The sequence below is a fragment of the Manacus candei genome, unplaced genomic scaffold (genome assembly GCF_025592945.1).
Source record: "Manacus candei isolate 608988 ecotype Guabito, Panama unplaced genomic scaffold, ASM2559294v1 h1tg000034l, whole genome shotgun sequence".
In the NCBI taxonomy this organism is placed as follows: domain Eukaryota; kingdom Metazoa; phylum Chordata; class Aves; order Passeriformes; family Pipridae; genus Manacus; species Manacus candei.
In genome coordinates, this window is record NW_026138082.1 from 7,704,379 (window position 1) to 7,717,970 (window position 13,592).

The window sequence follows — 13,592 nt, forward strand, 5'->3', positions numbered from 1 at the left end:
TAACATCCCAAAGAGGTGATATCACATGTATATGATACAGTTCAGGCTATATACCTTTCATAGTTTTAGAATCCAAATAATTAAACTGTAATTGCAGCATAAATTTAGTATAATTTCAATTGCCTTTTTTTTAAGGAAAACATTCAAACCCTCTTCTTCCCAGAAATTTTTTTCAATCATCATTCATGTTAGGATTAAAAAATATGATCATTTTACAAGGAGATATCCAAAGCTAGACTCATCCTTTTAAATATTTACTATTGATTTGGTTTGTTGTTTTGGGCTGGTTTGGTGGAGGGAAGGAGGGTTCTGGGTTTTTTGTTTTGTTTTGTTTCGGTTTGGGTTTTTGTTTATTTGTTGTTGTTGTTGTTGTTTTCTTTGTGTGTGTGTATGTTTGGGGGGGGTTGGGGGATTTTTTTTGTTTGTTTGTTTGGTTTGGGGTTTGTGGTTTTTTTGTTTGTTTGTTTGTTTTTTTACCAGGAGTGTATATTATATATTCCATGTTACGTGTATATTATAGCAAATCACCTGTGATAGAGGTTGAATGTGAACTCTGCCTGGAGCAGCTACATCACTAGATGGCTGACTGTATCCATTGACTTGGAGCAGAACCACTACATACTCTGCTCTTAATTTGTCTCATAACTTGTGAAGTCAATGAAGATGTTATTTTAGGAGTGGAGTGAGTTTTGAGAACACAAAATTTTCTACTGCTTCAAAAATGCAAGGGCTCAAAAATCTTTTGATGAAGTTTTCACTTTAGTAAGAGGCATGTCAACTTAGAACTAAATACCTGTGGGTTTTTTTCTCAGAAAGAGTAGCCCTTTTGTCAGATGGTCAAGCAGAAGTAATCCATGTGAGATACATCTATTCTAAAATGCATGTCTTGTTCTAGCATTTTATATTGATTACCTAAAAGCCACCTGAAATGGTCTAGAGAATGTAATGCTCTACTCTGCTGTTAGTTAACCAGATGAAGTGACGAATTTCCAGGGCTGTTACTAGCCCAAACTCTCTTTTCTCAACCTACACTCTCTCTTCCTTTTCCAGAAATAAGTGCTGTGGGACCCTCTCCCCAGAGACACACATGCCTATTCCTTTCATTTATCACAAGGGAGAGACCCATGCATTTTGTAATACAGCTTCATTATATTTCGCCTGCAAGTTTCTATTGAACCAGAAGTGTCCAGTGATTTGCTGTTGTTTTCTTTTAGTGATTTATACAGAGCTCATGTAAGAAAGATCACAAGAGAAACTTTGCTAGGTCACCATTATTCTGGAAAGAGGGGAACTTTGGAAATTATGGGGAAAACCACTCCAAATATATGAGAATGCAATTTCAGGAAAGCTTTGTTAGGTTAGCCACAAATATTGATAAGGCTTCAGCACAGACTTAAGATTAAAATTAAATGTGAATTAAAATGTGCGTATATGCAGATATTAGTACATTGGGAAGGGGAATGTGGAATTTTACCAGTTAATGAATTAAGATAATTTCAACTATACAGGCAAAACAATGATGATGGTTAGGTTTTTGTCTTAAAAACCAATTAGTGGGAATTTCCTTTTAAGAGTATATTAGCCATCGTTTCATTCATCATTTAGGATAGGGTAGTGCATTTCACACTGTGAAGTGCTAAAGGCAGTTTCATAGAAGAGGTACAAATGACTTAGTTTTACAGCAATATTTCTATCCAGTCTTCAGTGTGTCATGCTAAGCATAGAAAATTAGAGACAATACCATTCTTGTGGAGGCTGCCAGAACAATAAAGTGGTACTGGATCTGATTTTTTTTTCCCACGGTAGTGCCTAGAGGTCAGGACTGCGTTGGACGAATCACTTTACTTTGTGTGGCCAGAAACAGTCTCTGTCCTAGAATCCTAAAGTAATTTAAAATTTTAAAGGTATTTCCTCAATATCTTGGAGATCACAGTGGTTTTGATAATCATTTTAAGTTTTCCTTTTCTAGCGAAGTGAATACTAAACTATACAACTGTTCAAAAGTACCCTCACTAAGTTCGTGGATGACATCAAGTTGGGTGGGAGTTTTGATCCGCTGGAGGAAGGAAGGCTCTGCAGAGGAATCTGGAGAGACTAAATAGATGGGCCAAAGTTAATGAAATGAGGTTAAAAAAGGTCAAGGACTGTGTTCTACACTTCAGCCACAATAATCCCATGCTTCAGGCTGGGGGAAGAGTGCATGGAAAGTGGTCCAGAAGAAAAGGACCTGAGGGTGCTGGTCAACAGCAATGGAACATGAGCAATCAGTGTACCCAGGTGGCCAAGAAGGCCAATGGCATCCTGGCTTGTATCAAAAACAGGGTGGTTAGCAGGACTAGGGAAGCAATTGTCCTTCTGTACTTGGCCCTGGGGAGGCCACACCTCAAGTACTGTGTCCAATTCTGGGCCCCTCACACCATGGAAGACACTGAGGTGCTGGAGCATGTCCAGAGAAGGACAATGAAGCTGGTGAAGGGTCTAATAATTAAGCCCTATGAGAAGCAGCTGAGGGAGCTGGGGTTGCTTAGCCTGGAGAAAGGAGGTTCAAGGGGGAGCTTATCACTCTCCAGAACTACTTGAAAGGAGGTTGTAGCAAGGTAGCAAGCAATCTCCTCTCCCAGGCAACTAGTTACAGAACAAGAGGACACAGCCTCAAGTTGCACCAGGGGAGGTACAGGTTGGATATCAGGAAGAATTTCTTCATGGAAAGGATTGTTAAACATTGGAATGGACTGCCCAAGGAGGTGATGGAGTCATCGTCCCTGGAGGTGTTCAAGAAGCAACTGGACATGGCGCTTAATGCCATGGTCTAGTTGGTAAGGTAGTGATCAGTCAGAAGCTGGACTTAATGATCTCAGAGGTCTTTTCCAACCTAAATGATTCCGTAATTCTGTGATTAAATTCTTGGGAATATTTTTAGTGCTAATCTGTGCTATTTTGATATATAAACCATGCTTTATGCTTTCTGTTTACTGACTGGATTTTTCACATGAGTAAACCAAAGAATAAGAAAAGCAATTATTGCACTCCTCACTCTGCTGGAGATGGCCACATCTGGTGGGCTTCAGGACCTATGAGATTCTTTACTACTCCCTGCCAGAGGCACTTGCAGTGGGATGCCTCTCCTCCCAGTGCTGGATGGCTGTGATGGTCCCATGTCCCCAGGAACAAGGAAGAGGGTGGTTGAGCCCATGCTACCCATAGGCACACACTATTCCAACCCAGCTTTGTTCATCACTTTCCCCACCTTTGGTCCTCCCACTTATCGTCCCGTCTAATAAATTCTTAGTTCTGCTGTCTCAAATCAGTGTTACTCAAGCAGAAGAGGCAGCAACAGTATTTCTTGGTTCTTGTACTTACAATGCTTTTGAGTTTATTCTTAAAAATCAAAAATATTAATGTTCTGAAATAATTTTTCAGCATAGCAGAAATTTGTCCTAAATATTGCAAAATTTATGTAAAATTTCAACTAAACCTGTCCATTCTTCTCTCTACGGTACTGAGCCACTCTGAGATGTGAATGCAACATCATATTTATTTGTAAATATCATGAAGGTGCAACCATTGATTCATTGCATCTGCAGACTCTGCCACTTTCCCCTCTATTCATTCCTCAAGCTGTTAATATATTAGTGGAATTTCTCAAATGTGAACACGGTTTTAACTTCCAGATGCTCCTTCTTTCCCTGTAAGTGTCAAGGTAGGCAGATATGAATTACATCTTCTCTTGAAAATAGATGTACCTTGGTTGCACTGGAACAATTCCAGTGTCAGTCTTGTCCCACTGGAGGGAACAGCTGTTTTCCAGGTGAAACCATTTAGCTAGGAACAAAAAAAGCATCTCATTATGTGTCTGTTTTCTAGCCCAGAAATTCATTTTTGGGCAATTCCACATCTCCTTGATTTTCTAAGTTTGTGTAAATAAGCAGGAAGAGACACCTTTCCTCTTGTCCCATACAATGTCTGTAAAAAATTATGCGGGAGTCTGAATTTCTGGTCTTTTGAGCACACAGGACACAGTAAATAGGTATGATTAATATTAGGATTAATATATGATTAATATAGGATGAGAAAGTAATGGTGGAAAAAAGCTTATATTAGTAAGTCCTTAAAAAAATTCTCTGGATCTTTCTTTTGCCCTGCACTACTCATTTTCTCAGATATCTGGTGAAGAGCTTGTAGTTCATTATGTAATGTGGAAATCAATCTGCAACCTGAAAAAACAAAACAACCAATCATCCAAAAAAACACTAACATGTTTCTTTTTTTTACACAAGAATAGGTATCAAAACAAACAAAATATGTGAAGTCTGCTAAAAAAAAAATGGAGTGTTTACAAAAGCCTGTGAAGTCCTGGTTGTTCACAGTGTTCCTCTTTCTCCTCTCAGTTCTCATCTTTGAATGTAAACAATACCAAAGCTATCTACCTTCTCTTTAAGAGTTCAGAAACTTCAGTGTATTTGTGAAGGTACATTTTAATATAATAGTTGTCTCAACAGTTTCTCACTAGAAAAACCTTTTTTCAGTTGTCTCTAAGGTATATACAAGTGAAAACCACCTTCCCTTAGATACACTGGTTTAAGTTAGCATAAATGAAAACTTAGATAATGTGTTCATGTTTTTATGGGAGACATTCTTCACACTTCCATTCTTCAAGATATCATTGAAAGTTTTTCTCTATCTCAGTCTTTTCGTGTTTGTTATTGCTAACTCTTCAGCATTTGTAGCCTTATTGAATATGTCCAGTCAAAACCTTTGAAATAACTATTGTTGCTATTACTGCTAACAAAATCCTTATTGTCTTTAAGGTATTGTTGACAATAATTTCACTCTGTCTAATTACATAATTCTAAGTCTTCCAAAGTAGAAGCACTTACTTAGGTCTTCAATAAAAGTTGCCTGCATGAAATTTGCTAAATTTCTGAACTTGGTTTTGGAAAAGATTCATATGTTTTCAACCACGGTCAGGACTCGATATCTATGTTTACTTTCAATTTTTCTGTTTCTTTTCTTCTCACAGTATTTCTTTTATTCTTGCAGTAATTGAAAAGCATTTTTTCAATAATTTTGAATAAAACTAGAACTGCAGTAGTGCCTCATCAGCTGAAAGAGTACATATTCTATTTGAAAGAACACATATTTTTAGTCCTTATTATCATTCAGTACCTTGCTGATTTACTTTTGGTTGCAGAAACTTAACTTTTGTTTGGGGTTTTCAACTTGCTTAGATGCCAGGACAATGAAATGGGAAGATAAGAGAATCATAAATTATTTTATTCTTCATTGATTTTATAACTAGAATTTCATTAACACTTTTTTGGACATAGGTATGAAAAATGTGAACTTCCCAATACATAGACTATTAATTTTCTGCAGATCTCTTGTATAAATACCATTTTCATGGCCTGTATGCTTCTGAAGGTATCATCAGAATTTATTCTGTATAGAAGTTACCTGCCAAAATTTCCATTATATAAATCTGCAAATGCTTCAGCACTCTAACCCTTTTAAATCTCTACTTCTTTCTGCAAAGTAGCTCCTGATTAAAGGTGATGTGAACTGCAGTATCAGCTGGGACAGAAACACACTGTGCATGATAAAATCTTGACAATAATTTTCCATGACAAGTAGATCTTACACTTTCTCATACTTGCATGCTTGTTATCAACATTTTCAGTACTTGGTCATGGGAATGGTGACTTTAGCAAGCCCTGATATCTAATGGTCCTCTATGTCCATTTCTGTAGTGGTTTGCTAGGGAATAGCAACCCCTGAGGAATGAATACCCAAGGGACACTGTCAAGTTGTAATCCACCAGGTCTGAGCATTTCTGGAAATACAGGGAAGACAATCTAACCTATACCTGCCTATTTGGTGTCAAGGAAAATTTTCCTGCCATCTCTCATAACAGGTATGTTGTGAATGCCCCTTAAAAGCTAATACTGCTCTTGCCCTCATCAGCAAGATGAGTAGAAATGAACCATTGATTTGCACTGTTGAGCAGGCTCAGCTGTATGTGAGACTGATGTCTTATTTAAGTCTTATCTCAGACAACCCTTTTGTCACAGTTCTGAATGATGGAAGAACCCTAAAGATACTTTAGCTTTTCTCCACTTACCTGTCAGAAGCACCCTGCCCAGGCGGGCCCTGGGGAGTGGACTGTGTGCTGCACAGTATGTAGGTAGAGTTCTTTAAGAACATCATCCTATACAGTTTATTTCACACTTCCTATGTGACACTCAGCCTAAGGTTTAAATAAAGCACTACCTTAAACAAAAAAAAAACCCAGGAAAAATAGAAAGCATAGTACAATATATCATGCCCTTTTTCTATTTCATTATTTGAATATTATTGCTACTCATTCAATTATATTAGATACATTTTGTGTACATCTTGTCTTCTATTGAAATAGTTTTATAGCATGCTACGTCTTGTAGGTTTGGGGAGATGAAAGATTATCAGTTACATGACCATAAGAACATAGTAAATGTAAGCTGTAAGGCTGAAATATTTATCATAAAGTAAATGTTCTTTTTCTATAAACATGAAAGTATGCATTTTTTATGTTTTAGCACTTACCTAATTACAGCTGAAGCTGCACTCTATTGATATAATAGAAGAGGAAATTAATAAAGAAAGGTTAGATGATGAATGGGCCTTTGACCAGAATATAACACACAGCAAAATCTTGCAAATATATAGGCAGAATAACTAAGTAACTCTCAAAAGCTTTATTAAAAATTTAGAAAGGACCATCAATTTCTACATCTGCAGAGGACATCTCTATGTCTTTTTATTATACTGGCAAAGTTATGAGTTGAGACTTCTTTATTAATACTAAATACAATTCTAATGAAATATCAGACAATTGCTTGAAAGTTTCCTGAAACAAGAAAGTAGCAATAGCTTTGGTATCCTTAACATCCAAGAAGGAAATCTTCGAGAAACTTTATACGTATGTATAGATACGCCGAATGTGTATAAATGGCTTAAAAATGTCTAAGAAGCCAAACAACTACATTCATGGGAAGCCTGTGACATGTTTAACATAAACATTACATGATGTAGAGGAGCAGTGAACTAGAACGGGAGACCTGGGTTCAGCTCTGTCTCCTACCAGCCTTCCAGTATGATCTCCTCTCTTCCCATGACTGCTCCATTCCTTCCTTTCTTCAGAATGAAAATCATATGGCCTTTTGTCAGAGTGTGAACTGAGGGGAAGATAAATATTAGAAGACCAGGGGCAGATAAATCCAGATTTGAAGATCTATAAAAGTATGCAGACCAGAACTGCACATTTTGAATATTACCTGAGACTATGTGAAGGTTTAGTAAATAGGAAAACATTGTATTTATATGGGCATGTTTGAGAATCACTAGAAGATTTATGAATCAGGACAGGTAGTTTGGAAAACAATGCCAGGCTGAAAAAAGTGTTCTTTCACTTTTTCACAAAACCCTTTCACAATAGGTTTTGCTGTTGTATGGAAAAGGGTGGGATAAAATCAGGACAAATATGCCTAAATATTCTTTTCATGGTTGAACTTCAGGTAGAGGTATGCAACTTTGTTCTTCTCTTTTTCAGTCAGAGTGAAGCACAAAATAACTAAGGTTGGGACAAGATGCCAGGAATATTATAGAGGTCCTGCAAGTTGTCTGATGTTCATGCAAGACACTCAAGCTCAGTGGAAACTTTGCAGCAGCTGCTGTTGCTACGGGCTAGGAATACTGGAGCTCCTACTATACGGATCTGCTCTACAGAGAATGTGGGGAGGTGTTACAGCTTGTGAAAGATAGCTGAATGTTTTTGTGATGACTTTGTACATGTTTACAACACATGCTAAAGATTAGCTGATTTAGAATGCATAGAAGGAAATAAGGAAACCAGGTCAAAAATTTTCCCCAATGTAGATCACTTTCTGTTCCAGTTACCGATAACAACTTGGAGGGGCCATTTCAAGGTGATGGGTTTGTTTTAACTTGGAATAAAATCTTTTTAACTGTACCAAGGCAAGACTAACATTATGAAAGCTTTTGGGACTGATCATGTAATTTAAAAAAGTGGAAAGATTTTTTTTTCTGTTCTAAGATGTACCACTAAGGTTTGATGACTACTCTGCTGAAGTCTGCTTACATTTTAATTAGTCTTTCATGACCCAAATAAGGTAGAACCCTATGTCTAGTATTATAATGCAGACATGGGAACTGAGAGGCTATGAACTTCAGAAATAATCACATTCCAAAAATGTAAGCAAATGGATTCCTCATCCATACCTAGGGCAGAAAGTTCCCAGAAAGAGCAACTCAGAGACATTTCAACATTTTTGTCCCGTTTTTATGCTAATCAGAAAAATGCAATGAGAGGGAATTAAAATGAATGATAAATTTGCAACATTCTATGCTGGTGAAGAGTCTAGAGCACAAGAAATCTTATGAGGAGCAGCTGAGGGAAAATGGGAGAAAAGGGGGCTTAAGGGGGACCTTATTGCTCTCTACAGCTACCTGAAAGGAGGTTGTAGTGAGGTGGATGTCAATCTCTTCTCCCAGGTAACAAGCAATGGATAAGAGGAAATGGCCTCCAGCTGTGCCACAGGAGGTTTAGGTTGGACATTAGGAAAAAATTTCTTCATAGAAAGGGCTGTCAAGCACTGGAATAGGGTGCCCAGGGAAATGGTAGAGTCACCATCCCTGGAGGTCTTTAAAAGACATGTAGATGTGGCACTTAGGGACATGGTCTAGTGGTGGCCTTGGCAGTGCTGAGTTAACAATTAGACTTGATGACCTTAAAGGTCTTTTCCAGCATAAGTGATTCCATAATTCTGTGCTCTGACCAGGAATGTGTAGTTTGAATTTGTTTTCTAGAATTTGGAATCTTATATTGTTAAGACAATTTCACAAATATCTCTCTCATTAGACAATATTTTTATTTCATGTATATTGCAAACACATAAGTTTATAATTAATGGATTCTTCCTTTTGTTTATGTGTGTAGAAGCTTAATGAGAGTAGGATAAAGAAATATTTTAGACATAGTCTATATAGATAGGTTTTAAAAATAAATATTCTTCTACTTTTGGAATCTTTTAATTCACAGAATATTTCTATTTTCTCTGTTATTGAATATGTTTAAAGGACTGCTAGCCTACAAATAAAACTTTTATTCAAAATTAAGACATCACTTCTCTGAGTCACTTAACAATGGATCAAAATTCTTTCTCCTTTCCTGAGGCTTAAATCCTACACTAAAAACATCCTCCCCAGGTATCATATATTTTATATGGATATATATTTACATTTTCAAGGAGATACAGAAAAAGCTATTTTTAAATGTTATAATTGAGCAAATTTATACTGAAAAAAATAGATATATATTCACAATATTAGGATTTTTTTTCTGTATCACCACTGGAAATTTTGTGCTCAGTGAAAACATTTACTTTAAAATTGTTTCATTTTTTTATCAGAAATCCATTAATACAGAATGTTATGGCATATATATTTGAAAAAAAGCATTCATTTGGAATTTGGATCTACTCTGTCAGATGGCAAAATAAGTTAGCATCTTTTGTAGGAAACAGGAGAACCTTGAGCTATATTAATCAGTTAATAATTCTGCCAATTCTTTCTCCATAAATCACAAAAGTTGTATAAAGCCACTATCATATACCAGAAAAGACTAGGCAAAGAAAATATCCTGCCCATACAACAACACTACTATAATATAAGCAAAAAAATAATTACTTTAATAACCTTGTGCTTCTTGGTATCTTCCATGCATATTCCCCAAGGCAATCATACAACTTAGGTGATGTTTCAAGTTAGAGTTGATGTAGAAATTGGAACTTCACTCATAGTTTGTAAATAAAGCAAATAGCCTTTTTAAATGCACACAAAGTGTTCCAGGAGCATTTAGATTATACTCATGGGCACATGGTGTGACTCTGGGCATGGTCCTGTACAAGGCTAGGGGTTACACTTGATGATCCTTGTGGATCCCTTCCAGATGAGCATATTCTGTGATTCTGTTCCTTTTCACCCACTCATTTTTGCAAGACAAGGTCATAGCAGACACCTAAAGGCTAAATTTGGATTTCATAATTTGTTCGGGCAAGCAATGGTGGAGAGATACAGAACTGTACTTACTTGTGCATACATTTTAATCCAGACTTGCCCATAATTTCAAGTTTTATTTTACATACTACATGAATATCTCCATTTCTAGAGAGAAATATTTCTAGAGAATGAGTCAATTTCTGGAGCTAAATTGTGTAGCCGGGTAACCACTCCTCAGCATTTATTACTAGGATAAAATAGAGACCTGAATCTCATATCTGTGTGATCAGTTGAGCTCCTTATTATTATTATATCTCATCTACTCTACAGAGATCTGAAGAGGTGTAATAGGAAGATTTGAATTCCAGGTAAATCTCTAGCCCCTTATAATAGATGAGGAGCTTTTGGGACCTGATATCCAGGTCACAGAAGCAGGAATCCCTAAACCAATCTTTAGGCTATTCATTATGTTTCTAAGCTGCTCTTCTGGGTTTGTTTGTTTGTAATATAGTTGGCAATATTAGAATTTCTCCAGACTTAGGTATGGGTACAAGACAGATTCACTAGTAGTCCTATTTGTTGTTAATTTACTTAGTCAGTTATTGCTAACAATTTCTAAAACGTGGTCATGACCTTGTTCTGCAGACAAGTGTTGATTGATTTGGGCTGTCAGGAGGAAGGATGCAGAGAATGGATATGATTACTGAAGTAATTTTGTTTTTTCCTCAGGTAACATTCAAAGAATCCTAAATCTTCTTAGTTTTCCTTCTTTTCTGTGGGTAGATGAGGTGACATAAAAATATCTGCATAAGGAGAAAAAGAGAAAAGAAAACAAGATACCTAGGACTCTCTACGTGTACATGAATACCATGTCGTGATCTTTTCTCCTCAAACTTAAATTGACAAGTTTTTCACACATTCCAAAACTTGGCCAGGGTATAATCCTGAATAAAATGGATTAAGATATGGCTAAATCACCATAGCTGCTTCAGAAATGAGTGTAAGTGAGGGCACATTGACTTTTTCTTACTTGGATTAAGATTTTGGTTTTAAAATGGGTCTCAGTAGTCTCAAAAACATCCAATTTTCTCCAGATTACTTAATTTTAACTTGAAATAATATCCCCTAAAATGCAATCATCTGGCATAACCTTCTATTAAGGAAGCCTTTGTAAGACAGTGTAAAGATTTGTCAGCTCTTGAGGATTCCAGAATCCATGTTAGATGACAGGTGTGTTGTGAATATGAACCCTCAACAAAGATCAACTGTTCTCACTGTGACAGCATAGTCTATGTGTCTCAGCTGCCCGTAGACAACATTCTTATTTCCAAATAAAGATCAGAGATGAATGACATTATTAATTTAGTCTATCAACATCATACTTCATCTTCAAATTGCAATTTTTGGAATCATTATTGCAAGAAGAAAATGATGAAACACATCATTAACTTTTACCTAAACCCTGAATTCTATTCCTTGGTGTCAGTTCAAGAGCCCTTTTGTGCCCTAAAATTGAAAGGATAATTTCCAAAGGATCCTGTCAGACCAAAAAAAGGAGAAAAGAAAAAAAAATCCAAAACCTTCAGAGGAACCACTTCTTTAATGACTGCACTGCGTCCTAGAATTCTTTTCTTCTGCAAACACACACTGAATATAAAGAGTACATCAGAAAGGATTTGGGGCTTACATTTTGATAGGACCATAACTTTAACAACAAGTTTCAGAAAACCTTGTTTCCCTAGTATTTTACATGCCTATGCAGCGGACTTGCCTTTAGCTATTCTGTAAGTACGCAAATGTCATACTCTCATATTTATTATCCCTGACAAGATAGACCTTGGTTCAGCTGTTTACCATAGCTAACAACTGTCTCTTGTGAAATTGGTTATACTATTTTATAAGCCATATAACAGTTTTCTTCAGTAGCTGTCTTTCAGTTTTCTCTCTCACAGGCAGCATGACCTGTAATACCATTTTGTAGCAAACATATATGTGTGTATATATATATGTATACACACTGCATAACTCAGTTTTGCAACTTCTGCTGCTCGCTAAAAATGCTTTTTTCTTCTGTCTCTGGTAAGACACCTGTGACCAAGTTTCTTAATATGACTCATGATATTTACATTTAAACTGTCCATGTGGTGAGCTCCATATTTGAAGTCTACTGTGACTGAGTAGCTCCATATGGAAAACTTGACAGACTTGCAATATGAGACACTGCTGGCACCATAACTTGCAGAGAGTATTTTGAATTATTGTCAGAATTACTTTTGTTCTCAGAGTCTGTAGATATCAGTCCATTAAGACATATAATGTTGGTCCTACCTTCTCAGTCAGGTTAGCTTGGAATAAATGAAATCAATAAAATTATCTTATTAATCATTCCTTGATACACATATTTGAGGTAAACAGTAGTTCCACCCTGGGAAGCACAGATCTGGAATTGTCTTTACAGAGTCTCTTTATACTGATACAGTGGTCCAGAGTGGAGATAGGTGTTTGTAACCTGCTATTTATTCTAGTAACTTTCACTATCTATTATGACTCTCATTATTTCCCAGATGGGAACAGATTTTTTTCTTCTGTAATAAAAAAATAAGTCAATGTTTTTCTCTAATCCCTTCTGAATGTTTCAAGGATGTGTAGAGTTGAGTTTCCAAAAACTAATAACAAGGGGAATGCATACAGTGCTTTGCTTCAGAAGGTTTCCTGCTATTTAGAGATAAATGGCAATCGTTTTCCTCCAACCTTCGTTTTGACATTTTAAAAGATAAGATGTACCTCTCAGCTTATATCAACTCAGGAGTGTGTCTAAATATCATTTGGCATCTCCTTCTGAAATGTCAAATTTCTAAGATGAACGAGAAGGTAAAACTTTTTACTGTTTTAAAGCACTATTTTATTTTCAAAGAAGGGAAGGTATTACTACAGATCAATAAAAAATTGAGGTATGGATCCAAATAAATAATGGATTTTTCAGGGTGCTAGTAGTTTAGTATTGAGTGTTCAGAATTCAGTTACATTCTTATCTCATCTGCATACTGAGAAGTTGGTAATGAAACATTTGATTTTTAACAAATCTCAACATTTCCAAAAGACAATTTAAAAAACATATCAAACTGAAGAGTTATTTCAAAGAGGAGATTTTAAATGTCTAACTTTCAGATCATGAAAAGGCAAAGTCTTCTGCCTTTTGGAAAGGAAGCAGCTCAGTGTCCCTTTGCCATACTTGGTATCTAGTTTATACTGAAGTAACTGACATTTCTCTTCTTCTTATCAACTGTACTTAGTGCAGCTTTGATTTTATAAAATAGTTTATTCTATTTTGATTATTGTTCACCCTTGTGGTCTGCTAAGTTCTCAAGAAACTACTGCAGAAAATGATATAGTTGTAAGTAAAATGATCTGTAAAATTTCCCAATAAAACTTGCCATCTTTTAAATTTGGTCCTTAGGATTTCCCTTATTATTTTGTATAAAGTAATTTCAGGTATGAATTATTGCAGAGAGGTTACAATCAGTCATATAAGACTAACA

At 36.1% G+C, this 13,592-nt stretch overlaps 1 protein-coding gene and 1 long non-coding RNA gene across 11 annotated transcripts in view; both read left to right on the forward strand.

Moving 5' to 3' along the window:
* TRDN (triadin) overlaps positions 1-13,592 on the forward strand; it is a 224,279-nt gene that overhangs the window by 8,282 nt on the left and 202,405 nt on the right. The gene's annotated exons all lie outside the window — the stretch shown is intronic.
* LOC127473100 (uncharacterized) lies at positions 4,303-8,918 on the forward strand. The gene is made up of 3 exons (XR_007905281.1): positions 4,303-4,403; positions 5,748-5,911; positions 7,586-8,918. It is a non-coding gene; the product is annotated as an uncharacterized LOC127473100 (long non-coding RNA).